This window comes from Rhinopithecus roxellana, chromosome 3 (assembly GCF_007565055.1).
Source record: "Rhinopithecus roxellana isolate Shanxi Qingling chromosome 3, ASM756505v1, whole genome shotgun sequence".
Taxonomy (NCBI): domain Eukaryota; kingdom Metazoa; phylum Chordata; class Mammalia; order Primates; family Cercopithecidae; genus Rhinopithecus; species Rhinopithecus roxellana.
Genome location: NC_044551.1, coordinates 137,233,822 through 137,243,513, shown reverse-complemented (window position 1 = coordinate 137,243,513; position 9,692 = coordinate 137,233,822). Strand labels below are relative to the sequence as shown.

Here is a 9,692-nt window from a genome sequence, read left to right as displayed (position 1 = left end):
TTGGCCTTGCACAGCAATCTGCTGCTCCCCTTTCACAAAGACTGCGCTTGGTTCCCACTAGTTAACATGCATACTCACGCAACCTGCAACTTCACTCCAACTGTTTTACAATGCAGTGGTATGCTAAATAAACTTGATCCGGTTTCTGCCAATGTTAAAACTAGCTTTCAAAGAACTACTTAACTGATATTTACACTTCTTTTGACTTAAATATACATGCCTTTGGAATATTTCAGATTTCAAAGAAATATCACCTTATTATAAGGTCAATGTAGAGATTATTTCCAATACCCTTCAAACCCATGCTCAGATACAGTACCTCTCTTCAACACACACAAATAAAACAAAATGTCAGAAGTTTGATGTGTAATAGAAAAAAGAAAAATTGGGACATGTTGCACCAAGAGCAGTGAAACAGCAAAAAATAAAATGAAAATAATAACATTGAAATGTATTTTTATTGATCGATAAGTTATGTAACATTAGTATGATACAAAGCAAGTTTGATATGACAATGGCAAACACATAATTATAATATTGTTTATTTTCCTTAGATGTTATATTTAACATATTTACATAAAAGACCAAGATGTAGGCAAAAGCTTCAGTAATTTGACTCCATTGAGTGCTTTCAGTAAACAATAGGTTTCTCCAGCAAACATCTTATTGCCTTAATTGAACCTCCTTGAAAAAGAAAACCACACACTTTGTAATGTAAATGTTAATTGTAGTAGACAATGGTTCTAGGTAAATAGCACCCCTGGACATGAAGCAAATGAAAGGAATACAGGCACTTAACAATGAAAGGTTGTTTGCACAAACAGTGCTTCAAATGTAAATAAACAAGGGTCTTCTCAACGGTCACTACAGTAGTAAAACTTTGGCACGTGTACAGCAGCCAAATTGAGAATTTATGTATATAAAGTCTCTCAGACTTTCTAACTGAAACTAACAGCGGTTTAACAGGCTTCTCCAGTCTGAAGTCATATAAGGAATTGAAGCTACAAAGGAAATTGTACTACTTTTAAAGAAAAAAATGTATATTTGGGATTGTCAGTAATCCAGGCCACATGGAAGATAACAGCCTATTTGGGATATTTTCTAATTGCAATGGTTACATTTCTGTGTAAATGCCTATACAAATGTTTGCTTGGTGACATATGGAAAACTTAAGGACTTTTATGAAAAGGTGGCAATGGGGACCTCCAAAGCACCAAAGTTTCTGCTAGGCATAGTATTATTTTTAGATTACATTAAAATGGCTATTTAGACCCATCTAGCTGAGATAATTTCAAAATAAACTTTTTATCATATTGTTATAATCAGCTTTCTGCAGGTTAATGACTTCATAGTTTTACTTCTAGTGTATATCTACTAGCACAATTAGACCAAGTTCCTAGATGTATCATGTTAAGAGGTAAAAAGCCTCATGAAATTATAATGACTGTTTACATAGAGATATGTATTTTAAAATACAGCCCACCCAAAACAAAAGTAAAAATGTGGTCACAAGGCCATAATCTCATGGACTGAGATTTTAACATTAGGGGCAGGTAGTCATGGGACTTTCTTGGAATTGCTTTCTAATAGGTTGCCTTGAATTCTGAAAATCTCAAACAACGAAGAAAGCCAAACTTAATTATGGCCAGATTAAACAGTGGTTTAAAAATTAACAGAAGCAGACAGTATGCAGCAGCTACAGACCAGTTGGTGCTGCCATTTGGGGAGCTGCAGATGGCTGTGGGTGGGAAATGCCTTTACTTTCTTAAGCGATGGAGATGAGTATGGTGTGTGCACATGATGTTTTTTTCATACCCCCACCCCCCAACAGGGCTGTCTGTCATAGGCTGCCCGGCCCCGCTTTATCACTTGCCCCCGAGCGTGGGAATCGGAGCGTCCTGCCGTTCACATCTCCTGCATTCCGTTTAGCGGAATCAATTAGGCAAGACAGACCCTCAGATTCCCCACCCCCTTTCCATTTTTGTCAGGTCTATATACGTCCTAATTATTTCAGTTTGGGATGCCAGAGCTGTTTCCTGGATAGACCTGATCATCCTTAAACAAAAAGAGAGGAGGCGCACACGTGGGTTGTGGCGTAAATGTCACTTTCATTTCCAATGCTAGGCGCAGAGTAAGACAGAACATTTTTTTAACACTTTGACAAGAGGGGAGGCGATCTCGTCTCCATCATGTCTTTCTGCTTCAGTAGCTTCCTCAAGGAAACCCTCTTGGAACAGAGAAGCATCTGTCCTTGTATTTTGAATAGTAAAATAAAAATCAGCCCTTGCTTTTTTTTTTTTTTTTTTTTCATTTTTCCTGCTAGCTCTAAGTCCTCAATAGATATAAATTACTAACCTTCCGGTATAAACTTTTCTGAAGGTCTAATTTCGTACAAATTGACATACAGCCCAAATACATGTAAAGTAATTTCCAAGCACAATCTTCAAATTTTGAGGGGGAGGGGCCTCAGGAAGGAACTACCCAAGTCTACATATTATGGAATCATTTTAAACTAGGTACCAGACATCTCTGCAACAGCTAAGGAAAAAATCCCTGATATATAAACTTTTGCCTTAAAATAGAACAAACTGCACATGCATCTTTACTCATTAGCACTATATACTTCTTCGCAGCTGCAACAACCCCTCTCAAGATATATCCGGCACCTTGATATTTTAGCATATGTGTGTCACTTAATTTCCTCTCATCCCACCTTTAATCATAAGGGAAAAAACAAAACAAAAACAAAGTTAGATTCAATAAGTATTCCTGACCTTTCTGGTTTTTACTGTCTCTCGGTTGTAGTCTTTCACTCTCACACGCTCCCCGGCGATCTTGAAGGAGTTTTTACTTTCGGTTATCTAGCTTTATGAAGACCAATACACTCATACAGCTAGATAACCAAAGATAACAACTCGCTTCCCACACAGGCCTCTGTCTTCGTCTTGCCAGACTCCAGGTCCCGATCCTTTCTGGCAGTACCGAAGAGTAGTCGTCCAGGATACTTGCCGCGCTTAAGATTCCTCCTTTTATGTAAATATGACCTGGTTTCTGTTTGTGTGTGTGCGCGGCTAAAACATCCAAACGAGATCTGTTGCCTTCAGAGTTTATTCCGAACTTTTTTTTTTTTTCCTTTCAGCAAGTAATTTCCGGCAGCGTTAGCCAACAATTCATCTATTAATATCAGAAAATAAAACCAGCTATTAAGGTGCAGCAAGCTGTTACGAGTGAGCAGCAGCATCCGTCCCTTCACAGGCCTCTATTTGCATTGTAAATTGCTTCTTTCTCACGCAAGACTCTTTAGCCTCTCTCTATAGAGATGTATAAAGCCAACGGCAATTTCCAGCGCAGGTTAAGGAGGAAGGAAAAAAAAACCATCCCATTCTATAGAAGTGACAGCTGATTCAAGGATCTGCTCCTGATCCTTTTTGGTTAGGCACCATGAGCTTTTTACCAAGCGGTGGCAGCTTGATTGCACATATCTTGTGTGTATGTGTTTTAGGGGGAAGATCCTCGATTTCACAGGGCTTCTAGGCTGGGAAGGAGAAGATGCCGTCTTGCTGGCCTGCTGCTGCCCCCGGTCTGAAAGAAGGAGAAAAGGGCCATCATTGGAGGGGCTTTCACTGCCAAATTGTGGACCAGCCCGGCAAGGTCAAAGGTTCGAGACCGCGGGAGACCAAGGTAATGATGATGTCATGAGAAATCTCAAGTACATGGTTATTGATATGCATCAGTGATCAGCCAACTGCCCCACGCCTGCTGCCTGAGCAGCGGCAGCGACAGCAGCAGTAGCGGCAGCATTGCAACAATCCCTATTTTCTCAATCAACATCTCTTCCGCTAGCACTACCGACTGCTCCTGGAAAAGCAACCCGCGGCCTTTTACCTCCTCCGTGCTAGTGTAGATCGTTCTAATATCCAAAGACTGGAAGAAATCTCTCTCTAAGGACAGATAAAAGCATTTCAGATCTGGGGAACGTCTTTGCCTGCATTTTTCTTCTGGCAGATTGCATAGGCAGACAGATGGAAGGCACTTTGCTATTGCTTAAAGCAGGGCCTCGTTTTCTGGGGCTGGGAATCAGATCTGTATTACGCAGTGAGTCGATGTGTGATTACATTGACAATTTGCTCTGGTGGTGTGTTTTTAATGGCTTCACAGCTCAGTCATGTTTTGTATCTATGTACCATGGTGATAGGGCAGCGTATTTTGTTCTGTAAGTTCAAACTGAATGCTCTTAAGCAAGCGGACTTCATCCTGGTTTTTAAAAAATGACTGCATATGTAGGGTGTGTGTGTTAGAATGCAGCACAGATAAACATTGCAGCATTAGTTTCTAATGCTGTACACAACTCTGCTGTAATGAAAATCCTGAGCCTTTGTCTATTGTTTTAAACATCAATTTTCATACGAAAGGAAAAATGTAATAGTCTTGCTTCTGAAAGTATGAAAGAAGCATTGTTACCTCGTGAAGAATACATATAAAACACCTGGATGTTAAGAGCATAACTCTGCCCTGCCTTCCCCTTCTCCACCCCCACCTTTCTTCTATCTAGAGAGGAATGCTGTTTTATTAATTAATTAGCCTCATTCCTTTTCTTAGAACTTTTCAAAGTATGAATATGATCACTTCAAAGAGTCCTTTTCTTCTTCTCTCTCCTTAGTAATGAGTAATCTATGTCTAACACATCGATAATATGCGTAGTTGTAATATTCAAATGTCCCTCAACAGAATATCTGAGGTAACCTACTTCTTCTTCTCTCTCCTTAGTAATGAGTAATCTATGTCTAACACATCGATAATATGCGTAGTTGTAATATTCAAATGTCCCTCAACAGAATATCTAAGGTAACCTACATAAGATTCATATTTACCAAGGGTGAACCTTATGAACTGCTTTTCAAAATTTCAAGTTATGTTTGGTCATATTGCTATTCTTTAAAATATATGCTATTAGAGTAATCTTAATATTCATCGCACATATGACTAGTTTATCAGAATACTCTCATTTCTATAGATTATTTTCCCCAACAACTAAAACACTTTTGGAATTAACATACACTCTTTCATTAATTCAGTGACTTATTCATTTAAGACACGAATGTGAACACGCTTACTGAATTACATACAGAGCACATATATATAAACCCTATAAAAAAAGACTAGCAAGAAAATCAGAATAGTGAGGAAAAGCCTATAATTAAGAGTTTAAACTACAATATTACAACAATTAAAGATACGACTTAGTAACATAGATGCCAGCGTTTCCCAAGATTTTTTATTTATTTACTTTTTTTGGTAAACATTCCAGTACTGATTATTTAGAAAAGACTAAGCTCTTGAAATTGTTCATCTATTTTTCTTATCAAATTATGGTACAAGAGGTACAATCAGAAATGACTGCATTGGGTTATACATAAAATGCACAAGCCTAGGTACCAGACATCTCTGGTAAGCAAACCAAAAACTAATTCAGAGAAACACACCTCCATGAAGTTACTGTTCCTTCTTGAACTATCTGGTCACAACATAAACTACTAAATAAAAATGTAATATATCACTGAGGCACATTTCACTTTAGACATTATGTCAAACAGTAATGAGCTTTGCCGCCTTGGAAGAGTGAGAGTATTGTGGCCTTGCTTTCCAAGACACAGATGCAGAATCATTAGTGATTTGGCATGTATTACTTAAAGCAAGCATGTGGTCAGATGACAGATATTTTTAGAATATCCTTTTGCTTTATATATACCTGGGTGGGGGTTGGTGGAAGCAAAGAGATGTCATGCATTTGTCTGTGTACGTTTATCACCCCCATATCTGTGTGAATTTGCAAAGTAACAGGGCTATATTTCCACACTTAGCAACTAAATGCATTTTTAAAACCAAAGTACCCATCATGAAAGCCAAGACATTGAACATTTGATATGCTTCTACAATTAAAAGCTATAGAAGATACTGTCTTAAAATAGCATATTCTAGGGCAATGCCACATAGTCATATCAACTGGACTCCAGGCCTGGTCCCCATGCCTGGCACATATGACATAGACTCATCATGGGAGCCCCAATAAGTAAAATGAACCATTAGGATTATAGGCAGTCTGTTCATTAGCCAGATAGCCAATTAAATATTTTACTCTCCACTATCTCTCAGGATATGCAGAAATAAAAACTACACAGGAAGGTTTAACACAGAGCATCTGATTATTTTGAATATTGCCAAAGTTTATATGATAGTTTACCATACATATTTCAAAGACTGTATTATTATACAGGATGTGACACAAGTTGAAACAATTGTGTAGCCCTAAAGATTCCTAGCAATGTCTGTCACATACTAAGAGCAACTATTAACCCCTACATGTTATATCAGATATTTTTGCTTCAAAAAGCTATTAAGCTGAGCAGAATACCATTTTGAAATCTGCATACTGAAGGATATACTGAATTTAAATGGTTTGCCTGCTCATTCACTAATAAATTCCCATTAATGGCCAGTAGATTAGGATGTGATTGTCATGCTTGTTGTCTAATATTTTTATAGGTCTCCAGATGGCTGAAACATGAATTGAAACATTCTGGTTTACTTGGGAGTAAACAATCTCTGTTTAAGTTAAAAGTGAAAAGTTAGGTTTTCCACATTATTTGGATCAGAATTACGCTATTTCATAAATTCAAATGCATTAGGTTTGTCACCAATATTTGGAACACCTCTGGATCCTATTCAGATTACTGCAAAGTACATGAAGAATTGGCCTATCACTGAGATTCCCTTTTAATATTTGGTTTGTATGATTCAAATGCATGTAAACCACAGTCCACTAGTACAGTCAAGACTACCATTTTCTACATACAAGCCATTTAATTTACAGTGATTTGTATAGTTCAGGTAAGGTACCTGACCGGCTTACTTTCTAACAAAAGTATTCTATTGTTTACTCTGTATCTCAAATTCCTTTTTTATGGGCAGTTACAGGTTATATTTGTATTACGCTTGATACATAATATACAAAGGCTCCCTGCAGAGGAGAAGGCTGCACATACAGAAACTTAGAGCATGAATTAGGAGATATGAAACCCACTGCAGGCCTGCCACCCAGTAAATAATACTCTATTTTGTACATCACTTGGATTTTATCAAATGTAAATTTCAAAATTACCTTTGGTTGGTTGGATTGTCTATTCATTTATGCTTCTTTGCAGTCTCATCTGAAAAATAGTCCAGAAAACAAATGATCACAGTTTTTATATATATGAATAAAGTCATGTAGCTATTGCTTCATTTAAAATACTGCTATTACCATGATTCCTTAAAATGCCAAGAGATTCCATAAAACCCCAGTACAATGTATCCTGGGTCTCAGCACCCACAGGGTTAAATATGCTAATTTGCATTTAAATGGAGACATGCATGATAATGTGAATGCAAAATATGCAGAATCTGGAGGGGTTTGAGAAATTAATTTTTCTTTCTTCTTTTCTTTTGTTTTTATCTTGGAAGGAAGAGGGACTCTTAAAAAAAATTAGGGACTTGAACCTTGTAACCTGCCATACAAAAGAAGAGAGTCTTTCCATGTAAGGATTTTAAGTCTGGAACAGCCTTATTTTCTAAATGTTTAAGGAACTGTATTTCTAGGCCTTTCGAACAATGGGAATCCCTGGATAGATATCTACTCCATTAGAAAGATGCAAATAGTTTACTGTAAGGCCACAGCACGGTGAGATGTGCATTCATATCTATGGCTCCTGATTGGCTCTTTCCTTCAGTAAATCAATGAATAATGTAAAACCTGATTGCTGTAAAGTGGTGGATTTTTGAAAAATTCCCTTCCCCCATTCCCTCTCGATCCAAGATTCAGGAATTCAATACTCCCCCAAATAGCTTGCTTTTCTTTTATGATTTTTTATGCTTATTGTTATTTTGGACTGGAGGGGTGGGGCTATTGGTTTTGCAAAATGAAAGTATTGCCCCGGTTTAATTACGCTGACTGTGGGAGCTCGCTTCCTGAGACAGCGCCCTAATTACCGGTGCCAAGGTGGAGAAAGGAGGGTGGTGGGCAGAGGTGGACACCAAGAAAGGGAGGAAACGGAATCCGACTCTGCGGTTCTGGGCTCAAGGCAGCCACAGCTCCAAAGGGGCCCCGGCCGTGGCCGTGACTTGACAGAGCCTCCGGTCTAACTTCTGATCAATTCCACTGCTCTCCTGACCTCTCAAGACAGTCCCCCATTCAAGCACCGCGGGTACATTTGCAAGATAAAACGCCACAGACACTAATGCAAATACATTGCTCGAGTTCCCATCACCCTGGGTTCCTGCAGATAATTCCAGGCCACAGAAAGGAGTTCTTGCCTTCCACAGACGGGTCTAGACTCTAAGCAAACCGCAAAGACCCAGCTCCGTTTGGATACCAGAACCGCTGCAAGTACCAATAACTAATCAGGATGGTTGCATCTTGATGAATCTGAACTTGGGATAACCCTGTAAAGCGGCCTCTCACCTCACAAAATTCAAAAGGCAAAGAGAAAAGGGAAGTGGAAAGCCACCAGATCTAGTTAGCTACTGTACTAAGTTTTCCACCAAAATCTAATCAGACCCTCGTTTCCTTGCAAGGTAATTGCAACTTTGGGGGCGGTTAAAGGGAGGCGAATTATTCAAAATGCGAATTCGAATCCAGAAGTACAAAATACAAGTGCATTTTGCTCTAGGTTTAAAAGGGAAACCCCCCCCCCCACCACCACCACCATCACAAAATTAGATACAAAAATTCCCTTTTCCAACGCGAAGATTTCCTGGCATCTCTCTGCGACTGGGGGTCAAGCCGCTGGATAATTAACAGTACTGGCTCAGAAAACTCACGAGATCAACAGGTTTAACATCCGAGGCACACAATCAATTAGCTGAAGCAAAGCCCCGGACTGGCCCTCGGAGCGGCCCGCAGCGGGGCTCTGCGGGCACCGGCTAGCGGGCGAGATGAGGAGTGCGGGCGCGGGGCCGCGGCGGGCACTGCTGGCCTCACGCCGCCGGCAAGCTGCAGCCTGAGGGCCGCCACGATACTCACTTGATCTCCCTGCGCCAGGCAACGCTGCCCCCCAAATCCAGCTGGGCAGGAACAGAGGCGCCGGCTGAAAGACAAGATCCAGAGTCACAGCACGGCCGCAGCACACAAACAGGCTCCTTTCGGCGTCTCCAAAAAAAAAAAAAAAAAAAAAAAAAAAAAAAAAAATGTGTTTTTCTCATCATTCCTCTCCTCTGCTCAGCACATTTAAAACTGCCGCTCAATTCCACATGGTGATTCTTGGTTGATTGCGTCTAAAATAGTTTAAATGGGTCTTCCCTTCTGGGGAGAGGGAGAAGGGAGCAAAAGACCAAGGAGGAAAAAAAAAAAAAAGACAACTTTTCCCCCCCATGCCAGGCACTTGCTCCCTGAGCCTCGGAGTGGAGAGTGAAGTGGTGTGTGCGAGGCTTGGCAAGTTTTTGGGGGGGCTGTCCAAGGTCTAGTCCAGCCCCCTCTGCCGAGGAGGACGTGCTCTGAAACTCAACCAATTTCCCCACTGCTTTTGTTGCTGATGAACTGAAGCCCTATTGTTCATCCATTGCCACGGTCTTTTTCAGTCCCCACACTACGTTCTGCGTTGCCAGAGATAATGAATTTGCACCCAAACCTCTCATAGTCCCCTCCTGACAGACGGAAC

At 40.1% G+C, this 9,692-nt stretch overlaps 1 long non-coding RNA gene across 1 annotated transcript; it reads right to left on the bottom strand.

The window, feature by feature from the left end:
* Window positions 1-439: 439 nt before the first annotated feature.
* On the bottom strand, window positions 440-9,458 carry LOC104657757. Its single transcript, XR_747334.2, has 3 exons — window positions 9,059-9,458; window positions 7,160-7,208; window positions 440-3,582 (listed from the first exon to the last, which is right to left on the bottom strand). It is a non-coding gene; the product is annotated as an uncharacterized LOC104657757 (long non-coding RNA).
* Window positions 9,459-9,692: the final 234 nt, after the last annotated feature.